Source organism: Phascolarctos cinereus, unplaced genomic scaffold, assembly GCF_003287225.1.
Source record: "Phascolarctos cinereus isolate Bilbo 61053 unplaced genomic scaffold, phaCin_HiC Scaffold_5;HRSCAF=322, whole genome shotgun sequence".
In the NCBI taxonomy this organism is placed as follows: domain Eukaryota; kingdom Metazoa; phylum Chordata; class Mammalia; order Diprotodontia; family Phascolarctidae; genus Phascolarctos; species Phascolarctos cinereus.
In genome coordinates, this window is record NW_027555958.1 from 364,877,660 (window position 1) to 364,893,713 (window position 16,054).

Here is a 16,054-nt window from a genome sequence, read left to right on the forward strand (position 1 = left end):
CAGAATAATATTTTTAAACACTTAAAATAAAATACATGAGATTACCCATTATCAAAAAAATACATTATCCAAAAAAAAAATTTAAGTTGATGGACTCCAAGTTACACCCTTCCTTGCTTATTAAGAGAAAACAAATCACAAGAACTAGATAGAGCACTCTGTTCAGTATCTGTAGAGTATCCTAGCTCAAGCAATATTGTTGTCTATTCCAGGGTCTGTAGATGTTTATTTCAAGTGAGCCTTCCAAAGTCATCCCAAGGACACTTCCAAGGACACTAAGCTCCTTCTGAGAGCAGCCTGTTGAGTCAATGTTGCTAAGTGGATAAAGTACTGCATTTGGATATCTAGGTTCAAGTCACACATCTAACACAAATTAGTTGGGTGATCAAAGACCACACACAACCTTTTTAAGCATCATTTTCCTCACTTCTAAAATGAATGTCTGCAATACATACTTCAGTATTGTTTTGGAGTTGGGAAAATGCTTGGCAAACTTTAAAGATGGTTTAAATGTTGGTTTATAATGTAGTTTGTACAATAGTTACTATAAACAAGCAGGAATTAAGGAAATGCACTGTTCAGTTTTTGTTCTCAAGGGTACAATGACTCATAGGACCACAATAATAACTAACATTTATATAGCACTTTAAAGTTTCTGAAACACTTTACTCGTAAAATTACAGTTGAGCCTTAAAACAGTGCTGTGAGGGAGACATTACTGTCCTTATTTTACCAATACAGCTTGAATGAAGAGGTCTGCACTATCCACTATGCAAAATTGATTTAGCAACAGGCAACTTTTAGATAGATCTTGATGTCATGAACTTGGAGCTCACCAATATCTCAATATGGACAGATTCTGGCATAAGCAATAATGTTTCTTGACTGAGATATTCTGTAAATATTACACTTTTGAACTCTAACTAGTACAGTTCTCACGATTTGTTTTAACTTTTTAAAAAGGTTAACAGTCAATCAACTGGCAAACATTATTACATTGAGCACCTGCTGTGTTTATAGTACTGTAGAAGTCTATAGTTGTCATAATAAAGATCAGAAAAATTCTGACCCTATTGCCAAAAATCTTATGATCTAATCAAAGACTTAGAGTCAATCAGTGAGCTGCCAGTTAGCATTTAAAACAAGAAGAGAAGTTAGAGATGATCTAGTCAGACACTAATCAGGAAACCTATGGCCCCAAAAAAGTGAGTGACTTGCATAAACGAATCATTTTTTAAGCCCTTACTATGCACAAAGCAATGTACTAAATGAAAAGGCAAGACTCTCCGGTCAAGTCCCCTCTCACAAGAAGCTCACATAGTAATGGGGAAGACAATACACATGAAAGCTTTTAGCCGCAAATCAAATAATAAGTATGGCATTTGGTAATGCCAGACTTTGGTTCATATACTCATCATAGTATCAGTATGTAAAATTTCTCCATATTAATCAAAATATGAAAATTATTATCATCATTATTATTATCATCATAAAAAAATTAATTTTAAAGACTACAAACCATGTAAAGAAGTGTATCTGTTAAATATACAACATCTCTTCCAGATCTATATCTGGGAAATTTTATGGAAGTAGATTTAAGGCAAAAACAGCTCAATAATTCTTCAGTGTGCATGTAGTATATCTATCTGCAGCCTTAAAACTCCAGTCCCACCAAAAATTGGAAGTTTGGTTATATAAAGAAAGCAAGAAACAAAAGAAAAAGGATGCTCCCCCCCCCTTTATTGTGATATCTTCACAATAAATCCAGAGTGGTGGATAGAATTCCACATCTTTGGGCAAGCATTAGTAATAATAATAAAGTATACAACACTTACAATTATGCATTTTCTCATTTGAGTCTCTTAATTACTCTGCAAAGTAGATACTACAGGCATCATTATCTCCATTTTACAGATTTAGAAACTGAGTAAACAGAATAAGTAACAGACTTAGGATCAGCTAGTAAATGACAGCAAGGACTTAAACCAATGCCTTTTCACTTCATGTTCATTGTTATTTCCACTACACCAGGGTACTTTACTTAACAATCATTCACTATCTTCACTATCATAAAACACAGGTAAACTGTTCAAATTTTTACAGAATTCATTTGGTAAAATTAAATAAAAAATGACAAAACACATGCTGTTGGGATTGTAAAGAAGCAGAAACATGCTTACAGTGCCTTTTGAATTAAAAATTAGTAGAGTCTTCGCAGAACAATCTGTTAATATACTGAAAGAATTGTAAATTTTTTTTTAAAATTGTGTTTGCTATATGTCAATCCTTCGACCTAGTAATCTTATTATTGAGAATGTACTCTAAGAATGTTATCAAAAAGAAAAATATCTGTTTAAAGATATTTATGGGGAATTTATTTGTGATTTTGAAAACGGGAAGTAATATCTCTAATTGGGGAAATGAGTAGCCAGGCAGTGATAGAATAATGAATTGCATTGGAACTCACTGGATTTAGAGTCAGTGGACCTGAGTTTGAATCTAATCTTCCTAATATTTATGTTATTTTAGACAAGTCACTTAACCTCTCTAGGCCTCAATTTCCTTATTTGTGAATTAAGAGGCTAGCCTAGATGATCTTTAAAGTCCTTAACTCTAAATTTATCATCCTTTAAATTGATAGTGAAGCAAATAGAAATCAATATACACATTGACTATGACTATTTAATAGGAAAATATATCCAGTAACATGGGCATAGGCAACTCAATCAGTCAATTAATCAGTCAATAAACATTTATTAAATGCCTATTAAGTGCCAGGCATTGTGCTAAGTGCTAGGGATCCAAAGAAAGGAAATAGACAGTCCCTGCTTTCAAGGACCTCACAATCTAATCAACTGAGGGAAGATACCTGAATTAAGGGGCAACTAGGTGGTACAGTAGATAAAGTACCAGGCCTGGAGTCAGGAAGACCACAGTTCAAATACAGCCTCAGAGACTTATTAACTGTATGACCGTGGGCAAGTCTGTTTCCTCATCTGTAAAATGAGCTGAAAAAGGAAATGGCAAACCCCTCAAATATCTTTGCCAAGAAAACCTGAGAGAAATGATTCAGAACTCTCCCCTTCTCCCAAAGTCCTGATTTTGAAAGTTTAATCTCTTAAACTCAAAGCTGTCTTGCTGGTAAGGAGATTGGACTAACTTTCTTGTTCAAGAACTTACCCTGATGGAAGCTATTGTGTTCTGCTTAGCTGGACTTGAGTGGGGTATATATATTCTTTAAATAGATAGCTCAAAGTTGTGAGTGGTCTGGTACAGAGATAGCTTCTCAGGTCCAAGGGTGACATGATGTCACTCATAGCCCTTCATTTTAATATAGTCACCTACCATTGTGTTATCCAATCAGAGTTGATTGCCATCCCTCAAGAACACCCACTCTTAGAAGGGTGTACGAACTGTGAGCCTGCCGCCATGATTGTTTTTGGTCTAAGAGAGATGGCCAAATGAGCGTTCTTTTATTAATAGCTTGCTGTCCTTATTAATAAAATAATTAAATTACCCAGAAACTATGTCTCTCAGAATTATTTTAATCACCACAACCCCCAATGGGGTTATGAAGAGTTGGATACAACTGAAAAAAATGACTAAAAAGGTGTGTGTGGGGGGGGGGAGTGGAGGGGAACCTTCCAGATAAGATAGATCTTAGCTGGGACTTGAAGGAAGCCTGGGAAGCCAAGAGGCAGAGATAAGGAAGGAGAATATTTTAGATATGGGAGAAAGCCAGTGAAAGTGTCCAGAGTCAGGAAATACAGTAACTTGTTCAAGAAATAGCAACAAAACCAGTGTCCATCACAGAGAATATGTAAGGGAGTAAGATACAAAAAAGTTTGGAAAGGAGTGGGGGGTATTCACCATGAAGGACTTTGAATAATGAACAGGGTAGTTTGTATTTGATCTTAGAGGATGATATGGAGACGCTGGAGTTTTGTTTTGTTTTGTTTTGTTTTGTTTTGGTGGGGAGGTAGGGAAGTAACACACTCAGACCTTAACTTTAGAAAGTTCATTTTGACAGCTCAGTGGATATTGGACTGAAATGAGGAGATTCTTGAGGCTGGGAGACCAACAAAAGGGCTATTTCAGTACTAGAGCCATGAGGCTAATGAGGGCCTGAGCCAGGGTGGTGGTGGTGGTGGTGGTGGTGGCAGTGTCAGAGGAGAGAAGGATATATGTTTGAGAGTTATAACAAAACTAAAATTGACAGGCCTTGACAATTGATTGGATAGAAGAAGTGAAACAGAGTGAGGATGACACCCTGGGTGACTTTCTTCTTGAAGGTAATAGGGAAATTTGGAAGGATGGATTATTTAAGTAAAAAAGCAATGAGTTCAGTTTGGGACATATTGAATTTCAGATATCCATGGGTTATCCAGTTCAAGACATCCATAAGGCAGTTGGAGATTCAAGACTAAAGGTCAAGAAAGAGGTTGGGGTTGGATGAATTGATCTGAGAATCATCTGCATAGAGATAATAATTGAATTCATGGGACTTGATGAAATTACCAAGGGAAATAGTATAGAGATGAATGAGAATGGAAAAAGAAAATGGAAGGGAATATCAGGGAAGGGGATCCACCTAGCAGAGGAGATAAAATGTTCTAGATATCAGTGCTAAATACTTGTTAGAAGTCCAGTAAGTTGTGAGTGTAAGTTTAATTATTTTCTTAATTTAAATTAAGTTCATTATAAATCAATTTTAGATTATTTGTCTCAATGTTACTATTGAACTAAAGTTTGTGATTAAACTACACTAGGACCCTTTTTCCACTATAAATGAAGTACCATTGACTACCTTTCCTTTCCTTGCCAATTCTATTCTTGTGGACCCCATGGCCCCTGCCTTGGGTCTTCTTCTATTATATATATATATATCTATATATATATAGATATAGATAGATAGATAGATAGATATAGATATAGATATAGATAGATAGATAGATAGATAGAGATAGATAGATATCTATCTCTATCTATCTATCTATCTATCTATATCTATATCTATATCTATCTATCTATCTATATCTATATATATATATATATATATATATATATATTATATATCTTTGACCCCATGCATCCTTCCTTCCATTAGGAGGCTATCAAATATTTTCAATTATTCCATGTACAGGCATATCTCATTTGATTGCCCTTTGCTTTACTGAGCTTCACAGATACTGGGGTTTTTTTGCTTGTTTGTTTTACAAATTTAAGGTTTGTAGCAACCCTGCATCAAGCAAATCTATCAATGCCATTTTTCCAAAGGCATGTGCTCACATTATGTCTCTGTGTCACATTTTGGTAATTCTCACAATATTTCAAACTTTTTTTTTATTATTACATCTGTTATGATGCTCTATGATCAGTGATCTTTGACTTTACTATTGTAATTATTTTAGGGTGCAACCAACCTCACCCATATAAGAAGACAAACTTAATCAATAAGTGTTGTGGGTATTCTGGTTGCTGTGCCTACTAGGCCTTCCTATTCCCTGAGACACAATAGTATTAGAATTAAGCCCAATAATAACCCTACAATAGCCTCTAAGTGTTCAAGTGAAAGGAAAAGTCAATGGATACAGCAAACTTCATTCTCATCTTATTTTAAGAAGTTGCCACAACCACCCACCCCAACCTTTAGCAACCACCACCTTGACCCTTTAGCAGCCATCAATATCAAGACAAGACCCTCCACCACCAAAAAGATTACGGCTCCCTGAAGGCTCAGATGATGGTTAGCATTTTTTTTAAGCAATAAAGTATTTTAAAATTAAGGTATGTACATTTTTTTAGACATACTACTATTATACACTTGACAGACTAAACATAACTTTTATATGGACTTTTGTCTTGCCACTGGACTCTGATAATTCTGGAAGAGATAGTCAGACTGATGACTGCACGGTTCTGCCTCACTGAAATCCAATTCATTGGCAAGTCATTGGTCCTTTTTTGAGAACAAAGGACAAATAAGAACCTATGACTAGTAGTAGGACCCAAACCGCCAATTCAAGTAGGTCTTCTTGTCCTACCCCTCCTTCTTTTCTTCTTCCTTCCTTAAATAAGAAGCCAGAGGAAGAATCTCCACTGTCCCTAACTCCTTGGATACTTGTAAATGCTCTCGTCTAATAGCCTAAATTAAATGTAGTTTAATTTGTAACCTGACTTAGTTTACCTGTAGAGTTTGTTATATGAGGTTTGTTTCCCTAGGGGATGTATGACTTATGACTCTGTTTAATTAAGTTTGTTCAACTTTTATGACATTGAAAGAAGTGTGGGATTATGAATCTATCTTTTCTTTAAATTTTATGGCCTAACAGGAATGTACAAGATTGCAATATACAAATGAATTATTTCTTTGTCACTCTGACATAATTTTTCTTATAAGAACCCTTGTTAGAATCTTCATAATTGTTCAGTTTTTCTCTGAGGCCTGAAACTGTGCTTGAGTATAATAAATAAACCCTAGATTTTTACCTCCATAATTTCTGCATTGTAATGAATATATATTTGACAGCATTTGCCTAGCATACAAACTCAAAAAAGAGATATTTCTGCCGTGATTACCCCCCACTCCAGGCTTATTTGCCCATCCCACTCCCTGACACTGTCAGGTTGAGTCTCCAGAGAGGTGAATGTTATTCATTTCAGAGTTCTAAGTATAATTCTGTGTGTGGCTATCCTTCTAGTATTGGCTCAAGAGCCCCCATCAGTGTGCTTCCCTTTAATAATCTGACAATAGATTTAGTTCTTTAGAGAAGACATTAATCAAATGACAGTAAAATTTGTAGTTACAAAATATTTCTCCTACCACCAGGGAAACCCTGTCCCACAAATATACACAAAGTTGAGGGGAGCAGGGAGAGGTAGCATGAATTTAAAGTTCAATGGCAGTGAGGTATACATGTCAGAAACATATTATGTCCAAGGCAACTCACAACAGCAAGAAATAATTTCTCTACAGGGTCCTCATGATGATGTGTGGCTGTGGCAATTTCTTAAAATAAGATGAGAATGAAGTTTGCTGCATCAATTGACTTTTCCTTTCATTTGAACACTTAGGTGCTATTGTAGGGTTATTATTGGACCTAATTTCAATATTGTTGTGTCTCAGGATATAGGAGGACATGTATATATGTACTTGTACAGATGTACGTATACTGATGGATCTATCACTCTTTTGTTCAGGTGTGCTTGCTCTAAGTAGGGTATAATATCTTAGCTGGACTGATCAATTCACTGCTGGGTTAGATCAAGCAATCACTTGCTTGGTTGCTGCTCCTCACCAGGCTCAATTGTTGCTACACTGAGATGGGTAGGCAGTTCAGCTGGATTAGAGTTGCTTAGTTGGGCTGTACATATTTCTTGGCTCTGAGCTCTTCTCAGATTGTGGTATTCCTGCTAGATGGGTCAATCCTCTAGAGTCCATGAGTTAACAATTCTCTTATTGGGGACTGTATTTTTTTCCCTACCTTCATCCACTAGCTTGATTGGGTAGTACTGCATTTTCTTCAGCTGAAGTGTTGCAATTCTCTTTTTCATCTGGAGTGCTGCAATGATCTTTCAGCCACAGCAACTACTCTTAATTTAGCAATGGCAGAATTCACTTCCCTTTGACTACCTCAGAATAAGGCTCTGATGTGTGTCATTTCCAGGAAGGAGATGAAAGAGGCCTAGTTCTCTTCTTCTGACAGTTTTTACTGGCTCAGATGTCTCTTTCCTAAATAAGGCACTCTATCTCCCACTAGGATAATCAATCCCAATTCAGTCAGTTTTACTTCTCAGGTTCCTTTGGGGCTCTTCTCTAGATGAGTAGCTAGGCACAAAAGTAAAAATTCAGATTTGCCCAAAGGCAAGTTCATTGTCTCGCTGTCCTTTTCCTATACAGTTGAGCTACTCAAACTTTAAACTCCCTCTATGATGGGAAATGTCTATTTCATACTTGAAGGCTTTCAGAAGTACTCCCATATTTTCTTACATTCTTTACATTTATTTGGGGTTTTTTTTGATTCCACAGTTGCATTGTTCTAATATGCCACAATTTGTTCATCCATATTGTAGTCATGAAACATGTAGTTTGTCCTAGAGTTATGCCAGGATGAATAAACACACTGTTAATATATTTTGTATAAATAGGCTATTTTCCCTTTGTAAAATAATTTTATGATAAAGTCCCAGTAATGTAATTGCTGAGTCAAAGACAGGGATTAGCATTGTAACACTTACTCTGTCATGTCATCATTCTCCAAAAAGTTATCATTTCTATATTCTTATGAATGGTATATTAGAATATCTATTTCCCTATAAATGCCCTCAACATTGATTTTTTTTACTATCTTTTGCTACTTTTGTCATTGTGGATTATATAAAGTTGGATTTTAAGGGTCTCTTGATATCTATTTTCATGATTATTAGAGAATTTGGATATCTCTTTATGTAAAGATAAGTTTGTTTCCAAAGCTTGTCTGTTCAAGTCTTTTCCTTTATGAGAGGTTATGCTATATATCACTTCTTGATGCATAACTTCTCATAAATATTTACCAATTCTTAATATTTTCTGAATATCATCCTTTTCTATATAAAGCAATTTTTTTCTCTAATCTTTTTGTTTTCATTTCAGGACATTCGTTTTATTTTTGACTTACTTGCAATATCATAGAATCACTGATTTAGAACTGGAAGGAATCTCAGAGATCTAATTTATAGATGAGAAAACTGAGACACATAATGATTAAGTGACTAGCCTAAGGTCACATGGCTAATAAGTATCCGAGGTAGAATTTGAACCTATGTCTACTTGCCTTCAAATCCAATACCCTGTTTACTATACCCTTTATTACCAATAATTTCTTCTTTTTTTGTTTGATAAAAATGTCTTTCTCCTCTTTTGTTGAAACATTATTTTTTCTTTTTCCCCCTTTTAGTATTTGGATTATGAATCTAGTTATGGTAAGAATTATGGTTCTAACTCCTTTTTGCACAATGTATACATTTAATTTTTTATTTTAATATATTATTAATGCTTTTATAAAATAGTTGCCATTTTTCCATGCCATCAACTTCCATAGAACCTTCCCTTGCAGCAAAAAGTTTTGTACAACAAACTTAGCACATTAAGCATGTATGACTAAATCAATAGAACACCCCTTTTCTATTACCAAGAGAAAATGTTTTATCATGGGTACCCTGGAAGTAAGACTGATCATTATATTAATCTGAATTCTGATGGCTTTACATTATTTTGGTCATTGTATATATCATTCTCTTGACTTTGTTTTCTTTGTTTTATTAATAGAGTTCAGTCATTCACAAAGCACCTACCATAGGCCAAGCACTGTGCTAGGAGAGAACATGGGTATGTGGATGATGTAAGATATAAGAAGACTAGCAAGGGGATGAGGGAGTATGAAGGACTTTGAATAGCAAACAGAATATTTTGTATTTGATCCCAGAGGATATGGGCAGCCACTGGAGTTTTTTGAGTTTAAGGGTGACATGATCTAACCAGAGCTTTAGAAAAATCAAGTAGCAGATGACTAGAGGATGGGTTGGTATGTGGAGAGACTTGAAGCAAACAGACTCACCCACCAGGAGCCTATTGCAATAGATAAAGCACAAATTGATGAAGGCCAACAGGAGAGTTGTGGCAGTATCAGAGGAAAAAAAGGAGATATGTTCCAGAGACAATGCAAAGGCTAAATCAAAAGGTCTTAGCAATGGATTGTATATAAAGGGTGAGAAACACTGAGGAGGTGACAATTACACCTAGGCAGTGAACCTGGGCTACTGGAAAGATGGTGGTGCCCTCAACTGTAACAGTGAAGTTCAGGGGGAAAGATAATGAGTGCAGTTTTGGATATATCGAATTTAAGATGCCTAGTGAACATGTAGTTTGAGATGTCCAAAGTTGGCCGGGAATGCCAGATTGGAGGTCTGATTATGGTTAGATAAGTAGTTTTTTTTCTTTTTCCCTTTTAAAAAGTAGTATTTAATTTCCCCCCCAATTATATGTCAAGACAATTTTTAGCATTCATTTTTACAAGATTTTGAGTTCTGAATTTTTCTCCCTTCCTTCCTTCCTCTCCTCCCCTGTTTCTAAAACAGTGGGTAATTTGATATAGGTTATACATTTGCTATAATATAAAACATATTTCCATATTAATTACAGTTGTGAAAGAAGAAACAGGTCAAAAGAAAGAAAAAAAAACACAAAAAAGAATAAAGTAAATGAAAAAGTATGCTTTGATCTGCATTCAGAGTCCATCAATTCTTTATCCAGATATGGATAGCATTTCCCTTCAGTGAATCCTTTTTACTTAGATCATTTGCTGCTGAGAAGAGCCGAGTCATTCATTGTGATCTTTACAAGATGTTGCTGTTATTATGTATAATGTTTTCCTGATTCTGCTCATCACTTTGCATCAGTTTGTACAAGTCTTTCCAGGTTTATCTGAAATCTGCCTGTTCATCATTATTGTAAAATAATATTTTATTACATTCATATACCATGGCTTGTTCAGCTCTTCTCCCAATTGATGGGCATCCCCCCCATAATTTCCAATATTTTGCCACCATGTAAAGTACTGCTATAAATATTTTTGCACATGTAGGTACTTTTCCCTTTTTTATGATCTCTTTGGAATACAGACCTAGAAGTGGTATTGCTAGGTCAAAGGGTATGCACAGTTTTATAGCAACTTGGGCATAATTCCAAATTACTCTCCAGAATGGTTGGATCAGTTCACAATTCCACCAACAGTGCATTAGTGTCCCAATTTTCCCACATCCACTCCAGTATTTATCATTTCCTATTTTTGTCACATTAGCCAATCTAATAGGTGTAAGGTGATATCTCAGAGTTGTTTAATTTTCATTTCTCTAATCATAAGTGAATTAGAGCATTTCTTCACATGCCCATAGAAAGCTTTGATTTCTTTGTCTGAAAACTGCCTGTTAATATCCTTTGACCATTTAGATAAGTAATTTGTAACTCTTCCAAAATTCCTTGGAATTCATATTTGTTGTTTCTTATGATGTAATAACAATTCATTACATTTGTAACTCAAGCCCCAAAGCCCATTGGTATGGTACTTTCTCCTCATTGGTTGAGATCAATACCCCAGCCTGTGTGAAGCGGGGGGCAGAGGGGGGTGGAGTTGATAAGAGCCAGATAGAAAAGAAATCCAGTTTCTTCAGTCTTTGGGGGTTCTCTAGTCTCTTCAGATTCTTTGATCTCTTTGGGCTCCACAGGCTCTGAATGTTTCTGGCTTCTAGCTTCAAGAAAAAGTATAAATGATGCCAACTCCACTTTAGGTTGCTGAAAGGAAAAAAAAAATTATTCTGAGAAGCCAACAGGTAGAACTGTGATCATGTCATTAATCTCATGTTGGTTCCCTAGTGACTTTGGAATTTTCTCTTCGGAATATCTCTTTGTGTTGAGCTGTAGACTAATAATATAAGGGAGCAGACAAATATAATTCTACCCCAGTACCCTGCTATTTGAGGAAATCAGAGTGGTGGCCTCAAGCCCTAACCTCTTGCTTCCCCTTCTGGCAGGAACCAAAGTATCTCTCAGTGAAGGGTAGAGAGAGAAGGGTCTAGAGATGCATCTCCTCTGTTCTCTCTCTGGGTCACACATATAACACCCTCATGTCATTCATGGGGGGACAGTCTCTACACATTCAGAAATAATATGAATTATACTACACATATATTACACATTCATATATAGTAATTTGTTTAGCTATAATTGAATCTGGCTGCCATGTTTTACCAGCAATTTTAAAAAACCGAATGATGATTTTAAATGTTTTTAAAACATGCCTTTATCAATTACTAATTTCTTATTTACTTTAGGTTCCATTTCTGGATTCCCTTTTCTTTCCTGGCAATCAATTTTCTTATTTTTCTATTTCTAGGAACAAAAAATTGATGTATAATGCATAGTTTTAAAATATTTTTATATTTAATCTATAAAATTTTTTGTATGAATTTTATGATTATATTATACCAAAAATTCCATTAAAGAGCACATTAGAATTGCATTGAATCTACATTTGTTCGATAAATATTAATATTTTCACTATATTCCTTGGAATTAGTCATGTAATAAGTGGTATCCATCCTATTGTACTATTCTTCAAAATTATTTTGAAGTTGTTCTGTACGTCTTATATGTCTTGATTAGTTAATGACTAAATATTAGCACTATTTTGTTGGTTTTTGTTTGTTGCTAAGTCATTTTCAGTCAAGTCCAACTCTTTGTTATCCTTTTTGAGGTTTTTTTTTTTTTGGCAGAGATGCTGGAATCATTTGCCATTGCCTTTTCTAGCTCATTCTATAGATGAGGAAACTGAGGCAAACAGGATAAGTGACTTGCCAGGCTAGTAAGTGTCTGAGGTTGGATTTGAACTCTGGTCTTCCTGATTCCAGTCCAGGCATTCTATCCACTACTCCACTTAGTTGTCCAGCAATATTTTACCATTATTATAAAAGCATATTTCTTTTTCTATCACTTTAACTTGATTCTTGATCATGCTGTAGCAATACTAATCATTTCATGAGTTTATCTAATATTATACTATTTTGTCGAAATGTCATTACCTCAAGTAATATTTTTGTTGACTGTGTTAGGGTTCCTATAGTTCCTATATAGAGAATAATGTTATCCAAGAAAAGAGATATTTTAACATCTGTATTACCAATGCTTATTCCTTTCATTTCCTATAAGTAGTAATAGTGAGAGTAAATATCCCCACTGTACACCTGTTTTCAGTGGGAATGCTTCTAGTGTTTCTCTAGTATATATAATACTACCTCATAGTTCCAAATTCACATCTTTAATCTTAGAAGTGGTGCTTTCTGGCAATATTTGGTAAGAGAAAACGTTTGGTGGAGAAGAGATAATTACTCTCTCAAGATTTACCCTCACTCTTTTGTGAGTCCTTTGTTCTCTAGGCCTTGAGTTTTTCTAAAATTCACACCTTTAACCCTAACCCTCAGAGGGATGGGCTTTCTATTAAATTGCCTGGAAGAGTGAGAAAAACATTGAGAAAGTGCTGGAAATTGGGCTAATTATCTGAGGATCACCTCAGGCATAAGGAAGCCTCTAACAAGCTGCTGGTCTCATTGTTTGTCCAAGAAGGTCCAGATTTATCTCTTCTTCTCTGTGTTTGGAAAGTTATAAATTATATATATATTCCTGTGTTTATCTTGAAATCCCAGGTTGGGAAACCTCAGCAGTTTGAAAAAGAATATCTTTCTCTCCTTCTGTCTCTGTCCCTCTTTGCCTCTCTGTTTCTCTTTTTCTCTCTGTCTCCCTTGCTTGCCCTCCCTCTTCCTCCTCCCCACAATAATGAGTTCTTATTTCCTTTAGCTACCTTTTAGCAAATGAAAAATATACATACCAGTAGAGCAATGTTTAATCATAGTTTTACTTTAATGCTGACTTTTTAGAGCCAAAATCAAATGAAATACTATTTACAGAAAGTGTTTAACCACGCTTGGCACTTGGTAGGCACTATCTAATTGTATATGTCCTCCTTTTATTCTCTAACTGAATAGAAATGTAAAATAAGCTTCGAATAAACAAAGATGAGTTTTGGTACTAATGCAAGCTCTCCTGAGGAGAGAAAGGGGAAAGAAGGAATGGAATCCCAGTCTTGAAAATGAACTTGCAAAACCAGAATCTGTCCAGGCACTCCTCTTGGCTGTGGTATTTGATGCTGATCTCATCACTGCATCTCAGCTTCTGATTCTGTGGCAACTGTTCACCTCAGCTATTGCTGGTCTCTGTCTCTTGTTCCTTTGATCTCAAGACTGTTGCCAAGATCCCAATGCTGACGCTCATGTCTGAGGCAGGGATTCCTTATTGTCTCTACCTTCATTTACAGTAGAGGTCTGGAGCATGGCTGGTGGTAGCATCAGCCTGGACAAAATGAGCTTTGGTAGCAGTGGTGGCAGGATTTGCCTTGCCCTCACCTCTGTCAGCCAATCTCCCTTTCCTCCCACTATTAAAAAAAATAAATGGATGTTGTATTTTATGAAAGGCTTTCTTTTTATCAAATGATTAATTAATGATATAGTCTTCATTTTTTTTCTTTTATTGATATCAGCAAGTCCAATAAAAAGTACTTGGAGGTTAAAAAAAAAAAGAACAAATAGCCCCTGCCTTCAAAGAACTAATAATATATTGGGGAGAAACAACAAATATATGCATAATTAGATACAAAGCAAATACCCTATAATTTAAGGATGTAACACTAGCATCAGGGAGGATCAGGAAAGGCCTAAAGTTGGTGATGAACTTTCGAGTAAGCTCTATATTCTAAGAAGGAGAGCTAAGGAAAGTATATATTCCAGGCAAAAGGGATAACCCATGCAGAAGTACAGTAATGAGAGGTGAAATATCATATGTGATGGACAGCAAGTAGGCAATTTGGTGACTCAGGACAGTGTATTAAGTAGAATAATGTATAATAAACCTGAAATAGCAGGTCGGACTTCTTGTTAAGATGGCAACATGAAAGGTAGTACAAAAGTTCAGCTCTCTCACATAAATCCCAGAAAATATCTGAAAAGGCCCTTTCTCTTTCCTTCCCCAATTTTTTTTAAGCTAAAAAGTAACAAAAATAAACTATTCCTTCCAACCCAGAACTGTGCTAGAAATACTGTCAGAAACAGGAGATGAGCCACCCCAGGGAACCCAGTATGAGCTCCTGCTAACAAACCTGAAGGCAGCCAACCAATTCTTTGTATAGGGGCAGTTACAAACCATCTGCAAATATCTTTCTTATATATATATTTTGGGAGTCCCACAGCCAAAATAAGGTACTTCTCATTCTGGAAAGAAGTGAGAGAATCAATGAGAGAATTCATTTATCACCTGTACCTTTACTATTCTTAAATAAATTTGGCCCCAGATTTGTAAATTTTACATGTACATTCTCTTTCATTTTTCTAATATGGCTGTTGGCTTACCACAGAGACCCTTATTTAAATTAAGTATTCAACAAGCATTTATTAAGCACTTATTGAATACCAGGACCTGAGCTAGATGCTGGGAATATGAAAACAAAAATAAAGCAGTCTTTGCCCTCAGAGAGTTTGCCTCCTGTGGGGGAAACAGCAAGAAATGTATCACAAAGTCAATACAGCCCCAAAAAAGAATTCCTCTTTTCCCCCAAACCCACACCCTCTTTCTGAATGTCCCTATTTCTGTCAAAGCCACCATCAAGTCATTCATGTTCACAATTGTGCTGTAATCCTCAATTCTGAACCCTAATCCACCCCCACAAACTCAATCAGTTGTCTAACCTTGTCATTTCTAGCTCCACAACATCTCTTAGAGATGTTCCCTTCTCTCCACTTGCATGCCTCTGACCCTAGTGCACACTCTCATCACTTCTTACTTGGACTAATGAAATAGTCTTGAAAATGTTCTCCCTGTCTCAAGTATTTCTTTACCCTCATCTAAGTTCTTTTCTTAAAATGCAGGGCTGATCACATCAAACATTTCTTCCTTCTCCTCCCCCAATAAACTTGAGTGGCTCCCTATCACCTCTAAGATCAAGTATAAACTCTTTTTGGCATTTAAAGATCTTCATAATCCCATCTCACCCTACCTTTGAATCTTTTTATAAACATTATTCCTTTTTACATACATTATATTGTAGCTACATTGGCTTACTTGCTTTTTCCTCACATATTCATCTTAATTTTGCTTTTTCAGTGTCTGCCCCTCATTGGAATGTCATCTTTCCTTACCTTTGCCTTTAGAGGCTCTGGTTTGTTTGTTTTTTCAAGACCCAGCTCAAGTGTCTCTGTTTCCAGGGGACCTTTTTTGCCTCGCATAGGTCCTAGCACCTTTCCTTATGTACTTTGAATGTATCGTCTATATATTATTATATGTACAATTTGTCTCCTCAAGGACTATTTCACCTTTCTCTTTGTATCTTCAGAACTGATCATAGTGCATGGTAGGCACTTAATACAGATTTACTGATTTACCAGTTGATTGTTCAAATCATCTGCTTTCATCTGT